The sequence below is a fragment of the Carcharodon carcharias genome, chromosome 10, assembly GCF_017639515.1.
Source record: "Carcharodon carcharias isolate sCarCar2 chromosome 10, sCarCar2.pri, whole genome shotgun sequence".
In the NCBI taxonomy this organism is placed as follows: domain Eukaryota; kingdom Metazoa; phylum Chordata; class Chondrichthyes; order Lamniformes; family Lamnidae; genus Carcharodon; species Carcharodon carcharias.
This window is the reverse complement of record NC_054476.1, coordinates 41,016,263-41,032,321: the sequence shown is the minus strand read 5'-3', so window position 1 is coordinate 41,032,321 and position 16,059 is coordinate 41,016,263.

The window sequence follows — 16,059 nt, the reverse complement described above, 5'->3', positions numbered from 1 at the left end:
ACTGGCACGCGTGCTTAAACTATTTAAATTCCTGTATAAAATTATATTATGCTGAACTTAATAACGGTCCATTGAGAATCCTTCATGCAATTGTATACTAGACAAGCATCTGGGCATCAATATTCATTTTTAGGTAGTTTTATTTCGGCACATGTGTCATTGTGGAGCTTGGGGAAACTGGTGTTTGTTGATTTATTAATTCTTGACAAGATAAATTTAATATAGGGTCCTGCAATTGATTCCTGCTTTTTTGGGCCAAGAGACTTCTGCCAATTTGTTAGATTGAGAAATATTCAGACACTTAATTTGCAGAATTGTAATTTCAATGCCAACAATTGTGATTAAGTAACCATTTAGTTACAATTAAATGTATTAAAAGTGTTCAATATTTCATCAAGTAAATATTTAATTACTTTTTCCTGTCATTGCTATTTCAAACGTGTGACTTCCACATCTGTCTACACACTTTTGTGTCACAATCAAAGTTACCTGTTTATTTTTCTTAATTGCGGATTGAACTCGTCAAACTTAGGTGTGAAGATAGGTGGCACCACCACCCTCCACCCAAACCACACCTGCAGTGAGAGATAGGTGGTGCTATACTCCACAGTACCACCATCTTAGAGCCACTGAATGTAAACCTGTGACACAATATGGCCCCACTACCTTCTGCCTTCTACTCCAGGCACTACTGCAAACTCCACAACAGCCACTACCTCTCTTGTCACTGCTACCTCTACTTGTCCTTGATAGGACCTATCTGCCAAGATTATCTGCCAGCTTACCAAAACTTCCATCAGCAATTTGCCTCAAACAGACCATTATAGATTGATTCTCCAAACAAACTACCTGAGCAAAAAGCAAAATACTACAGGAGCTGGAAATCTGAAACAAAAACAGAAAATGAAGAAGGACTCTTCTGAAGAAGGGTCATACAGACTCGAAATGTTAACTCTGTTTCTCGCTCCACAGATGCTGCTGAGTTTTTCCAGCATTTTCGGTTTTTGTTTGAGTTGTCTGAGCAGTAGCCTTAAACAATTAGGCCAAGTTTAAAGCAGCTCCATTTCAGAAGTTAAACAGCACTGCCTTACTCCAAGGCACAAACCATCCTTAAACAACACCACAGGAGATTAGCTGGCAGAACACCAGAGTAGATGGGATTGGTAGCATAGTGATTTTACATATTACACAGGATATGCAGCTCAGAAACAGGCAATTCAGCCCATCCAGTCCATGCCAGTGTTTGCTCATCTAAATCTTACCATCATGACCCATCTATTCCCCTCTCTCTTGTATGCTTGTCTAGTTTCTCCTTAAAGGCTATACCATTTACTATACCAAATATTATTTACTTCAACAACTCCCTGTGGGCATGACTTCCACATTCTTACCAGTTCTGGATTTCTTGGTGCCTATCTTATATTGATGGCCTCCAGTTATGCTCTTCCACACAAGAGGAAACATTCTCTTTGTATCCAATCTATCAAAACCTCTCATAATTTTAAAGACTTTGATTAAGTCATCTCTCAGCCTTCTTTTTTCTAAGAGAGAAGTGACCCAGTCTGTCAATCCATTCCTTTTATTATTCATTCATGGAATCTGAGCATTGCTGGCTAGACCAGCATTTATTGCCTGATATGTATACCCATGCATTTTTGGTATCTTCCTTGTAAACCTTTTCTGCACTCACTCCAGTGCTTCTATATCCTTTCATAATATTGTGACCAGAACTGCACACTGTACTCTTAAGTGTGGTCTAATCAAGGTTCAATACAGGTTTAGTATAACTTCCCTACTTTTCAATTCAATCCCTCGAGATTTTTATATTGCCTTGCGAACATATGGTGCAATTTTTAGTGATTGGTGTATTTATACTGTGAGGTCCCTTTGTTCCTCCACCCCACTTAGCTTTACACCGTCCAGGCAATAAGTGACCTCCCTGTTCTTCCTACCAACATGTGCTATTTCACATTTATCTGTGTTTCAATTATTTGCCCATTCTGCAAGTTTATGAATGTTGTCCTGTAACTTAGTGCAAACATCCTCAATTTTGACTAACTCCCCACAATTTGCTGTCATCCACACATTTACAAATTGTGTTTTTGATTCCAAATTCCAAATAGTTAATGTAAATTGTGAACAGCAGTGGTCCCAACACTAGTCCTTATGGAACACCATGATTATGTTCCTGAACTAGTAATCCAGAGGGTTAAACAAACAATTTAGGGATAAGAGTTCAAATCCCATTTTATCAGCAGGGAAATGTAATGAGTAAAAATGGTATTGGTACCATTTGGTGACCATGTAACTACCAGGTGGTAGTACAAACACAACTGCTCCGCTATTGTCCCTTAGGGAAGGAAATCTGCTGCCCTTAGCTTATCTGGTCCAGAGATGACTCCATACCCACAGCAATGTGTTTGACTCTTAGGTGCCCTCTGAAATGGCCCAGCAAGCCACTCAATTAAGAGCAATTAATTATCTATAGAGTTAAAAGGCAGGGAGGCACAAGCAAATTGGAATAATTCCAAGACGCTGTACAGGAACATGCAGGAACTGACTGGTACAAGAAGCAACACCACCGTACCAATCAAGAGCAAGGACAACAGAATGTTATTGACAGAAGAGGCACAGGAGATGAAATGGGTGGAACGCTTTTGGGAGATCCTCAACAAGCCCAGCCCCAACTCCATGTTTGAGACAGCACCTCACCTCTGTAGCTGAATGTCAACCTGGGAGAGATTGCCAGATCAGAGGTCTAAAGAGCCATCAAGAGTCTGAAGAACAACAAGGGCACCAAGGATCGAGATACCAACATAGCTATTGAAACATGACAAGAATGCTGTCACAACAGAGCTTACAGACCTGTTCAACAGGATCTGTATTGAAGAGGACTTGGAAGTGAGGAGTAATCATCAAGCTGCCAAAGAAAGGGAACCTCAATGACTGCAATGACTGGAAAGGCATAATGGTGTTTGGCAAGGTCTTCAGCATGGTGCTCCTCAACAGAATGAAAGCAGAATTAGACACAATTCTTCATGAAGAAGAGTCAGGTTTCTGGGGTGACAGATTATGCTGTGAACAGATCTTTACCCTCAGAAACATCATAGAGCAGAACCTAGAGTATCAGAAGCCATTTGTTATCAACATCATTGATTTCAAGAAGACTTTCAACAGCATCCATTGGCAGTTACCCTGATACATCGCAGGACAGTACGGCATCCCGGGGTGGTATATTAACATCTTGAAAGCCTTATACCATGGCTCCAGCTGCTGCATCAAGGCCAGCATGGATATGACATACTCCTTCAATATCATCACAGGAATGCAGCAAAGCTGCATACTCTCTCCATTCCTTTTCCTCTTGGTTATTGATTTCATCATGAGTAAGGCAATGGTGGGTGCAGACTTTGGAATCCAATGGCAACACCACCAGTTGAAGGACCTGGATTTTGCAAACAATATCGCCTTGCTGGCCAAAGGGTAGCGTGTACTCCAAGACTTGACCACCTGTCTTGAGAGAAGCGTTGGTGTTTGCATCAGAGCTCTGAAGAAGAGTTGTAAGGACTTGAAACATTAACTCTGTTTTTTTTTCTCTCCACAGATGCTGTTAGACCTGCTGAGTTTTTCTGGCATTTTCTGTTTTTGTTTCAGATTTCCAGTGTCTGCAGTATTTTGCTTTTACTGAGGACATCGACGACTTCCCCTACCTGGGAAGAAGCATCTCCAGGGAGGATGATGCAGAGCTCAACGACCAAACAAGACTCAGCAAAGCAGCATTGTTTTTCCTAGGCTCCACACAGTCTGGGCATTCAACAACGTCAATACAGCCATGAAGCTGAGACTCTACATGTCCCGGAAACTCCTCCTCAGACCAGAAAGGAAGGCGCGGAGTGTGGATATTAAAAATGGGATATTAATGAGGAAGTAGAGACCTCCTCACAGACCAGCAGAAGAGTGGAATGTTGTTCATGAGGTAGTGTTACTGCCCAAATATCGTAAAGAGATATTAGGAAAAGCACATGAAATTCCTATGACAGGACACATGGGGTTACGAACAGCTCAAGCACAGATAAACCTACATTTTTACTGGCCAGGTCTTCACAAGGACATAGTGCAGTTTTGTAAAATGTGCCCTGTGTGCCAGATGGTGGGAAAATCACAACCTACAATAAAACCAGCGCCCTTTAATTCCATACCAGTTTTTGGGGAGCCGTTTAGTTCCCATTAGCTCTACCGTTAGTAGACTGTGTGGGATCATTACCAAAAACGAAAACAGGGAACCAGTATATCCTTACTATTATGGATATGACAACTCGATTTCCAGAGGCCATCCTTTTAAGAACAACTACAGCTAAAGTAGTGGTAGAAAAGTTCACGCAGTTTTTTTCCTCGATATGGATGACCGGTAGACATCCAGTCGGACCAAGGTTCCAATTTTATGCCAAAAAATTTTCAAAACCTAACGAGTAGTTTGGATGTAAATCAGTTAAAATCCGCAGCATATCATTCACAGATATAGGGAGCTTTAGAGAGGTACCATCAACCTCTCAAACAATAAAACATATTGTCATGAATATCCTCATGACTGGGACAAAGGACTGGACTTTCTTTTACTTGTTACTGAATAAGTCTACCGTTTTAGTCCTTTTGAATTAATTTACGGACATCAGATAAAAAGAGGTCCTCTGAAATAAATCAAAGAAAGGTTTTTAGGACAGAGGAATGAATCCTCTATATTAGATTATGTGTCCGTATTCCAGGAATGGCTCACATCTTAAAGTTTCTCAAACAAAGATGAAGGAATGGACAGGTCAGCAAGCTGTGACCTGAACATTACAACCAGGGGATGGAGTGTTAGTGTTATTGTCTTTACAGGGAGAACCTCTGAAAGCACAGCTCTTTCCATACAAGGTAATTAAGAGGGTTGGTAAAGTAAATTATTTGATAGACACCCCAGGTCATAGGAAAAAGAATTGGCTGTGTCATATCAATATGTTCAAACATTACCAACGGAGGGAGGAGGATAAGAAGCAGCAGGTATGTCAGGTAGTAAGGACAGTGAAGTAAGAAAGAGACAGTAAGAATGAGGCAGAAGGAGACTTATGTAGTTCACAAATTGAACCTCCTATTATCCGGTTAGCTACACTGAAACATTAGGACAGTTAGACACCATATTCTCAAACTTAGAAGTAGAACAATGGGAAGCTCTAGTGAGGTTACTTACAGAACTTAAAGGAATCTGTAGGCTTTACTACTTTGACCATGCATGATGTAGACATAGGAGAATGTTCTCCTAAAAAACAATTTCCTTATCGTTTAAGTCCAAAGAAACAGGCTTAATACATGTTGGAAAATCACCTAATTGAACTTAGTCAAGATAGTTGGAGGCCACCAGTAGTGTTAGTACCTAAACCTGATGAGTCAACCAGATTCTGCATAGATTATAGAAAGGTTAATGTAGTAACAAAACAGACTCCTAACCATCCCTCATATAGAAGATTGCAGCAAAATGGTTGGCAGTGCCAACTTCTTTGCCAAGATAGATTTATTGAAACAGAAAATGCTGGAAAAACTCAAGTAGATCTGGTTAGCTCTGAAGAAGAGTCATATGGACTCAAAACATTACCTCTACTTCTCTCTCCACAGATGCTGCCAGACCTGCTGAGTCTTTCCAGCATTCTCTGTTTTTATTTCTGATTCCCAGCATCCACAGTGTTTTGCTTTTATTTTAGATTTATTGAAAGGATACTGGCAAGTACCTTTAATGTTGTGAGCTAAGGAGATATCGGCTTTCGGCGCACCAAATGGGCTATACCAAAGCTGAGTGATGTCATTCGTACTAAAAAAAATGCTTCAGCCACTTTCCAAAGACTAATGAATCAAATTGTAACCAGTGTTTCTGTGTGGTTTACTTGGATGATGTCTTGATTTACAGCAACACTTGGAAAGATCATTTAAAACAATTGGAAGCCCTATTTAAACAATTACAGTCAGCAGACCTAGTCATAAACCTTGCCAAGAGTGAGTTCACAAAGGTGCAAGTAACTTACCTAGGGCATAGCATAGGGCAAGGGCAAGGGTTGCCAATAACACCAAAAGTACAAGCATTGGTGGAATTCCTTGCCCCTAAAACTAAATGGGAAATCATGAGATTTTTGGGGGTGTGCGCCTTCTATCATAATTTTGTGCCGAACTTCAGCACAATAGTTGCTCCACTAACAGGCTTATTGCAAAAGAGAGCAAAGGTAGTATGGTAAAGAGAGTGCCAGACAGCTTTTGAGAAGCTGATGGCAATCCTAATGAATAAAACAGTTTTGAGCAGCCCTAATTTCACTAAACCCTTCAAGGTGGGAATCAATGCTAGTGACTTGAGGTGGGCGTGGTCTTATTGCAAGAAGATGAATTGGGCATCGAGAAGTCAGTGGGCACTTTCCTAAAAAATTAAATGGACATCAAAAGAATTATTCCACAGTAGAAAAGGAAACCCTGGCTCTTAAACATTTTGAGGCACATACCTGTAATGTCTGTAAAGAAACACTAGTAAGTACTGACCATAATTGCTTGGCCTTTGTGGAAAAATTTAAGACTCAGAATGAAAGACTGTTCCGATGAAGCTTGCTAATACAGCCTTATAACTGAAGGGTATTTCATATTGCTAGAAAGGATAATATAATTACTGATGCATTATCAAGATTGTAATTTTTGTTGGAATTATCTGGAAATCAGGAAGGTCAGAAAAACTGTATGGGTTCTGTATAAGGAGTAAATGAGAATGAGTGAGTGCATGTTTGAATTCTTATCCATATATTGTATATGTTTTCCTATACACTTTGAAATGAAATGCATTTGGAAATGGTGTTTTATTTCTTAAAACTGGAAGCATGTTAGGAATCCATATATGTATTTTTAAAAATTGGAAGAACATGGACTCAGGATACTTTCTTAGGAACTGACCTGGAGTTTTTTTTTAAAAAGGGTTTGAAGTTCACCTTGGACTATGAGCAACCTGCCTTTTCCAAGAAATCACATGACTTCAGCTAAATATCCAGCAAGGCACTTGAGGAGGCGAGAGCTTTTTGCTTATTTGAACCTTAATTACTTTAATTGAAGAAGAAAAAAACTATTGTTTTATTTGAGGCAGAGGCCCTAGATTTTCTGTAAATCACCTGGCTGAAATAAGTTTTATGCTTTGAACTTGATTTTTTGCACTCGATTTTGGGGAATAAGCTGAGAAGGAAGGCTGCCCTAACTCATGCTCTCCCTGCCTTGCCTGAAACATAGTACAGTCATCGGTATCCAGCCAGGAACACTCATCTCTGTATAATTCATCTGCATTTGGAAACCTGAAAAGCTGAGACAAGAGAGAGATCCCAAGGATTAACCCCACTCTATTCGCCTCCATGCCGAAGCTCATTTGGAAGAACGCCCAGGCAATTACTGTGACCAGCTATCATTCTCTGCATGTAGGAACACCGGATCAGCAGCATCAAAATCCCTTAAACTTTGTCCTTTTTCATGAAGTTTTCCATTTGAACAACCTCTGCAGAGACCCTGTTTGTTTTGTTCTTTGTTATGTGTTGGGATTTAAAAGAGTAAATAGTTACACTTCCAGATTATAAATTGTTTGTTAACCTGTTCTTGCAACTTGTTTTTAAAAAATAAGTTTTGCTACATAATGAATCAACCATTCTGAGTTTATTGAAAGAAGCCACGGTAAAGTCTCTTTTAGTCTGGTTCTGACAATAGCAAAAGTAAATATTTGGCACTTTTGTTGAGTGAATTAAACATTTATACTTATGCTGCAACCTGTGAAGTAGTGGGGCTAGAGAAACTGCGCACTCCTCCCATCCCACCGTAACATTATGCAATAACATTCCCCACCCTGTCACCTCTCCACTGCAAACTGCAACCATCACTCCCTGGTACAAGGCATTCCTTTCCTAGCACATTGCACCATTGTGAGCATCAAGTTTTCAAATCAAGGAGCTTCTTTTTCCAGGACAGAAAAATAAATAAGAAAGTAATTCGGAATTATGCAGAACAATTCATTAGAACAACTATCAAATGGTCCCTTCTTTCAGACTCAGCATTAAACTTAAGAAGGTTTTTACCAAATTCGGCAATATTTCTTCTGTGGGCGATTATTAGAAGGCAATAATCTGCTGTTTCAAACATTTGAGTGCATTCTGAGAATGTAGCATTTCAGAAAGTCAGGTTAGAATCTATCACAACAACAGTACGATTGAAAAGAATATTTCTATACTAAACATTTTTTGTCCTGGAACCACTCCTGTTTACTAGTTACATGAATGAAATGGAGTCAAAACCGAATTTTGAACATTTGCATAAGATACCAAACTATGAGAAACAGTGGAATTGGAAAAGACAGTTCAGAACATTGTTATAACGCAACAGATGATGTGTGCCAAGTGGGTCAAATCCACGAGGGAAACTTCACAATGGTTTTTCAATTTATCTTTATTTTGAGATGTGTGCTCTGAATTCAGAAGTAATAAGTCCACTGAGGCCTTCAGTGATTTAAAAAAAAACTATATTAAAATATTTATTAACAAAAGAAAAGATTTCAGGCACTTACATAGGACTACAAATTACTACCAAAATAACTCCTAAAATTCCTAATTAACATGTCTCCCAGTTACACACCCTTTAAGGCAATGGTCCAAAAGTAGATTTTTAGATTTTAAACAGATCCAGCAAATTAATACAATACAAAAACAGAATTACCTGGAAAAACTCAGCAGGTCTGGCAGCATCGGCAGAGAAGAAAAGAGTTGACGTTTCGAGTCCTCATGACCCTTCGACAGAACTTGAGTTCGAGTCCAAGAAAGAGTTGAAATATAAGCTGGTTTAAGGTGTGTGGGGGGGGGGGGGGGGGCGGTGGGCGGAGAGAGAGAGGAAAATTAAATTAATACAATACCCTGGACAGTGGAATTCTCCAGCTCCAGTTTCTGTAGACAGCAGGCTTATGCACAAATGCTGGAGGCTTCATTAAGGCTACTTCACACATTTCTGTTAGATCTCACAATGCCTTCTCCTGACACATAGTCTCATTCTCCTTTATATATGTTTGTTTTTCTTTAATATTAAATCCTATTGTTTCAGAAGTTTTTGAAACTGTATCTCCCTCATAACATAAAAACCTTAATGTTGTCACTATATATTGTCAGTAACCCTTGAGAAAAATAAGCACATTCTTTAGCCTTGCTTGTCTGGCTATTTGTAAACAGACTGAAATCCCTTTGAAATTCAAATCCCCCTTCATCTATCTAAAAGTGCAAATTCCCTTCACACCTAAGCCTCCATCCATGTTTATTCATTAGCATGTCAAAAACCTAGCTTCTTTTGATGAGTCAAAGCCTGTAGTCTATTTGACTCCAAATGTAATTAGATCACATACAGACAGACGCAACTACTTACCCCCATAAACCTACTTTACATTAAACCAGAAAAATATTATGAAAATTATTATACTCTCATGACAACATACAAAATAAGTTCAACAAGAACAGACAGAATAAAATTGATGAGACTTAGTAAATGCTGCACATAGGTAGAAAAAATGGACACTGTGCATACTCCATGAATGTTATCGAAGTAGCTAAGGATGAAGCTGAAAGAGATGCAGGAGTCTTATTGGACTCAATGCCAAATATTTCCAGTCAATGCAGAGCAGCAATCAACAGAAACAATAGGATGTTGAACTACATCGCCAAAATAAAAGTCAGAAAATAATAATCAACTTTATAATACTGCATTTGGAACACATAATGAATACTGTATTTGGTTCTCATAGCCAAAAAACAAGGAAGTAAAAAACTTGCCTTTCACAATCTCAGAACGTCCCATGGTACTTTTAAAGCGTAGTTGCTATTGTCATGTACAAAATATGGCAGCAAGATCCAAAAAACAACAATGTGATAATGACCAGATAATTTTTTAGGTGCTAGTTCAGGGATAAGTACTGATCACTGGGAGAACTCCTCTGCTTTTCTTTGAATAGTGCCATGAGAACTTTAACATTCATCTGAGAGTCCAGACAAGGCCTTGGTTTAGCATCTCATTCAAATGATGACACCTTGACAGTTCAGCATTCCCTCAGTACTCCCTTAGCATTAAAGAAAGACACTGGGCCCAGTGCAGAGAACAGCTACAAAGCTAAAAACAAAACTGCTGGAAATACTCAGTACATCTGGTAGCATCTGAGGAAATAGAGTTAATGCTTCAGGTCAATGACCTTTCACCTGAAACATTAACTCTCTTTCTCCCCACAGATACTGCCTGACCTGCTGAGTATTTTCAGCAGTTTTTGTTTTTATTTCAGATTCCAATATCTGCACTATTTTGCTTTTGTGTTAGAGCTACAGAGCTATTCCCCAGGGTCAGGGACCTAAGTTATGAAGAAAGTCTGGAGCAACTTGGACTTTGGAAAGTATGATTCTGAGAGGTCAGCTTTTGGAGGTTAATAAGATTGTTCAGGGTAGAGAAAAAGTTAGCTCAGAACATTACTTTAAATCTGGGAGCAGAAATAGAGAACACAGGTTCAATCTACAGAAGAGTACTTTTAGGACAGTTCTGAGGAAATTTTCACACACAATGTGATTAACATGTGGAGATACAGAATAAATATTCCAGACAGAACTAGAGGCAAAACTGGAGAAATCATTTTAAGAAATAATTGGATGCTAAAATGATTGGGGGTTTGGGTGACAATTTCTCCAGGCGGATGAATTATATGTGTTGAATGGCTTTCATTGTCCATTAATATATGAAAAGACAAGAATTCACAATAGAGGAAATTTCACAACACTTGTCAAAAATCTAACCTGTAAATGTACCATTAATGCTTCATTATAGCACCACCTTGTGGCTCATTGAAAGGCTAAGACTTTTTCTTCAATCACCCTTGAACAATGAAATCTGCACTAATAGGGAACTTTACTTTATAGGGGAAGAGGGTGCAGGATGGAAGGAGGCAAGGCAGAGAATATCCACTGTACTTTAGATATTAGATCAAACTTGTTTTTTTTTAATTGTGCCTGAACCGCCAGAACATTTTTTTGTTCAGAGTCAGACATTCCAGATTGGGATGGGGCTAGGAATGGTGAAACCCACATCCACCACCATCTAGAAGGACATGGGCAGCAGATAGATGGGAACACCACACCTGGAATTTCCCCTCCAGCCACTCACTATCCTGACTTGGAAATATATCACCATTCCTTCTCTGACACTAGTTCAAAATCCTGGAACTTCCTCCCTATCATCACTGTGAGTGTACCTATATCACATGGACTGCAGCGATTCAGGAAGGCAGCTCATCACCACCTTCTCAAAGGTGATTAGGGATGGGCAATAAATGCTGGCCTAGCCAGTGATGTCCACACGAATTTAATGAATGAATTTAAAAAAACCCTTCCTCTTCTGAGTTTTTTTTCCAGACACCCAAAAACTGTTGCCTGCTCAGCTACAAGAGCCCTAGTTGATCAACACTTGCAGCCACCCAGCTCAGGTACTGGCACTGCACATACCTTGGTTGCTAGTATTGAGTAAGAGTTAGAATCAGCACATGGTGGGACTTATGGGCACAAGTGACCTGCAGCCAGGCAGAGATAAAGGATAGTTTGGTTGCCAGTTCACAGGGGATGCAACTGTATGCACCCTTTCCCTTACAGAATGCCCTGCGGGCTATGCAGGAAGCAGCCAGCAGCAGAGGAACTCCACAAAAGCAGCTCAAAGCCTTGCGATGTTAGACAAGGGAATTTCTAGCCCAGTAGGTCTTTTAATTCAAATAAGCCATTCAACTGTTGTGTATAATAAATGATGCACAGTAGCTTGGAAATGCCAGAAGAGAAAAGAGCTGTGGCGTGTCTGAGCCCAACCCCATCACTCTGGCACCGCTGAAAGACCTGGGGCAGGATTTTCTCTTCATCGGATGGGCATGGTGGGCGGGCCTAGGAGTGGCCGTGAAATGGTTCGCTCCCCGCATTTGGGCCTTGACCACGATTTCATGCTGGCTGGCCAATTAACGGCCAGCCAGCGTGATACATGTGCTGAGAAGCTCAGTGCTGCCGGAGTGGCAGGGCGGAAGGAGCGCGAGTGCTAAAGTCTGAACATGCACAGGGGACCGCACACTGAAAGCTCCCTGAGGGCACAGAGCTGCCTCAGAGAGCTGAAGAATATTACAATGAAAAATAAAGATTTTAAAAATAAGGGAAACATGTCCCCACATGTGACTCAGACATACTAAAATGATGCTTAAGATGTTTTATTTTTTAAAATTACTGTTTAATTACTGAATCTTATCCTGCCCGTGGATGAGGGATCAAGGTCCATGAGCTGAAGCAGCTCAGATGTAGTAATGGACTGTTGAGTACATAAGATAATAACAATTTTACAAAGTATTTTAAAAACACAGATTTTCATTTTTATATGATGTATTATATGTTGATGCATAATACTTTAATAACTATATAATGAATGTTGCTATGCTGCCTTCTGGCTATTTCACTTTTGTTGATAAAAACAAAAAAACTGCGGATGCTGGAAATCCAAAACAAAAACAGAATTACATGGAAAAACTCAGCAGGTCTGGCAGCATCGGCGGAGAAGAAAAGAGTTGACGTTTCGAGTCCTCATGACCCTTCGACCGAACGGTCATGAGGACTCGAAACGTCAACTCTTTTCTTCTCCGCCGATGCTGCCAGACCTGCTGAGTTTTTCCAGGTAATTCTGTTTTTGTTTTCACTTTTGTTGGTGTCTGGCGTTGCATTAATTTTCAAGTATTAAAATGGGGTGTATTGGAAAATAGCTTGGGAAGCACTATCTTAGTGAGCTTTTCCCATTGAAACTTTACATTACTGCCCAAGCTTAGTGTGTCCCTTAGCATGCAATGTGCCAATCTGCAATACTCAGTTGTCGGCAACTTTTTACTCTGCAAAGGCAGTGGGGGCAGAAAGGCACTGCAGCAATGCCAACAGCTGGATAAAGTGTTGAGAAAAGTTCAATAACCATACAAGTGGTCAAGGTCAATGAACACATCTTCAATTGCCATATCCATAAAAATAAACCACCAGCCTTAAATACTGCTGAATTCACCACTTTCCTTTACCACAATTTCTATCAACAATGACTCATACTTCACATTCATATCTTCAACCCACCCTCAACCTCATTGCACTCCTACAAGACTCACACTCACCTCTCACCTCACAACTTGCACACATTGCCAGCTAATCAACCATGACAAACACATCACACAAACACATTGCACCACATTCACTGACATGCTTCTCTCTTTCCTGCAGGACAAGGTAACATCACCTAACCAGCAGGTGGCATGCATAGCTGCATGTCCTCACCTCGGACAATTGCTTATTCGATCATTGGAGCAACCACAACTGAGGCTGTGACTAGCAGCAGAATCAAAAAATCAAAACCATTGAAGATGATGACATGTCCCTAATGCTCCTTCTTACATCCCATTTACCCCTCATCGCACATTCTCTTCTGATTTACAAGCTACAGGTAGTGGAAGCATGCATCCCTTGCTTTCCCCATGCTTCCCTCATTGCAACAACTCTTGTGCCTTTCTCCTGTCAGATACCCAACTGCCTCCCAGCCAGGCCTTTGTGCACGAGCAAAACGTGCAAAAGGAACAAAAGGCTGATAATGATAAAACACCATTTCTCGGTGTCACTCACTTTCACATCCACCAGCTCACATAAGTGGCAAAGCACATAATACGGAGGGTAGTACAGAGTTGTGGAATCACTTGGCATCAGTGGCATTGCAGCCAGGGTAAGGGCAAAGGACAGCACAAAGATGAGATCACATCCGAGCTCTGTTGCAGAGGACTTGGGTGGTCTTTGATGGAGTGGTGCACAAAAAAAAGCTGATGGGCATGCATAACAAAATGCTTAGTGAACTGGCAGGCCTGCCAGAAAGCCTGTTGTCAGTGTTAAGTAGCATGGAGGAATCCAATACCAACTTAGCACAGGGCTTCATACAAAGCTTGGAACCCATCTTTTTCAGCATGGAAGTGGTGGCCAACTCCATGAGAACATTTGCCAACCTAACGGTGATGCAATATCTGATGGCCGATGTTTCAGTTACTATTGTGACACAAACAGGAGCCACCCAATGTCAGAGTGCTGCAGTGGAAGCTCAGTCTGAAGTTGTATAATCTGTTACCATGAAAATTCAGCTGGCTGCCATGCAAGATCAGACTGCTGCCATCATGGCTGCAGATACCAGTGTTCAAAAGGGCTTGCAGTGTCACACATCAACCCATCTCTCAACAACTTGCTATGATTGCTGAAGAACCACCACAGCAGAGTGGCAGTGGCACCATGCAACTCAAATCACTGTCCACCCTCAGGATAACAACATTCATCCACTCACCACTACCACTCTGCGAGTGCTCTTGCTGTTGCCCGTCAGTCAGTCAGTCTGGCCGGCCAGATTGCTGATGCCTATGCTGAGGTGCTACAGTTCAAATCCAGGCCTTCTAGAGTCAGAGGTGCTCAAGGATGTCTTCTAAAACCGTCTGCCATCTATCCCACGAAAATCATCAACATTTCACCAGATATGCTGCATGTGGTAGCACTACATAGGAGCACTAGGACACACAAAGGCACTCAGAAGCCAGGCATTAAGGGAATGCACAAGAGTGATTAGCTGACTTTAGTATGGAATTTCAGAACGGTTTATTTGATAAAGTTGTTTTGAAATGTCACCTTCATAAGCACTGACAGAACCATTCTCCCCCTGTTCTGAGGCTGCAGGTCTGCTTGCAAGAATTGGAAGGTTTCAGTAAGCACCTCCTTTGTGAGACAGAGTTGTCACACACACTGTTCCTCAGTGAGAATGACTGAAGAGAAATGCGCCCTGAAGACCCTCAGATGATAAGGCCTCCTACTGAGAGCCCTCTTCCACTTCCTCATCCTCCCTCTGCACGCAGTATGTCCTATGTTTCCTCTGCTCAATCTCCATCCCGGTAACTGCGGCACTCATGACTAGGGAGAGTGGGTGGGGAAGCTTCTGGAAACAATTATTTGAGACAAAATTAGTAGTCACATGGTTGATTAGGAAGAGCCAGCATGGATTTCTAAAGGGGAAATCATATTTAACTAACTTGCTGGATTTTTTGATGAGGTAACAGAGAGGGTTGATGAGGGTAATAATGTTGATGTGGTGTACATGGACTTTCAAAAGGCATTCAATACAGTGCCACACAACAAACCTGCGAGAAAAGTTATTGCTCATGGAATAAAAGGGACAGTAACAAAAAAATTGGCTAAGTAATAGGAAACAGAGTAATGGTCAATGGATATTTTTTAGGCTGGAGGAAGGTTTGGAGTGGAGATCACCAGGGTTCGGTATTGGGACCCTTACTTTTCCCGACATATATTAATGATATAGATCTTGGTGTGCAGGGGACAATTTCAAAGTTTGCGGATGATACAAAACTTGGAAACATTATAGATTGTGAGGAGGACAGTATAAAACTTCAAAAGGACAGACAAGTTAGTGGAGTGGGCAGATAGGTGGTAGATGAAGTTCAATGTGGAGAAGTGTGAGGTGATGTATTTTGGTAGGAAGGACATGGAGACAATATAAAATAATGGGTACAATTCTTAAGGGGATGCAGGAGCAGAGGAACCTGGCTGTATATGTGCATAGATCATTGAAAGTGATGAGAGGTGGATAGAGCAGTTAATAAAGCATATATTATCCTGGGCTTTATTAATAGGGGCATAGAGTACAAGAGCAGGGGGACTATGCTGAACTTATAAGACACTAGCTAGACTTCAGCTGGAGTACTGTGTACAGTTCTGGGTGCCACACTATAGGAAGGATGTGAACACACTGGAGAGAGTGCAGGTTTGCTTGAATGGTTCCAGGGATGAGAAACTTCAGTTATGAAGATAGATTGAAGAGGTTGGGACTGCTCTCCTTGGAGAAGAGAAGGCTAATAGGAGATTTGATTGAGGTGTTCAAAATCATGAGGGGGCTGGCCTCCTTCTGCACCACAAC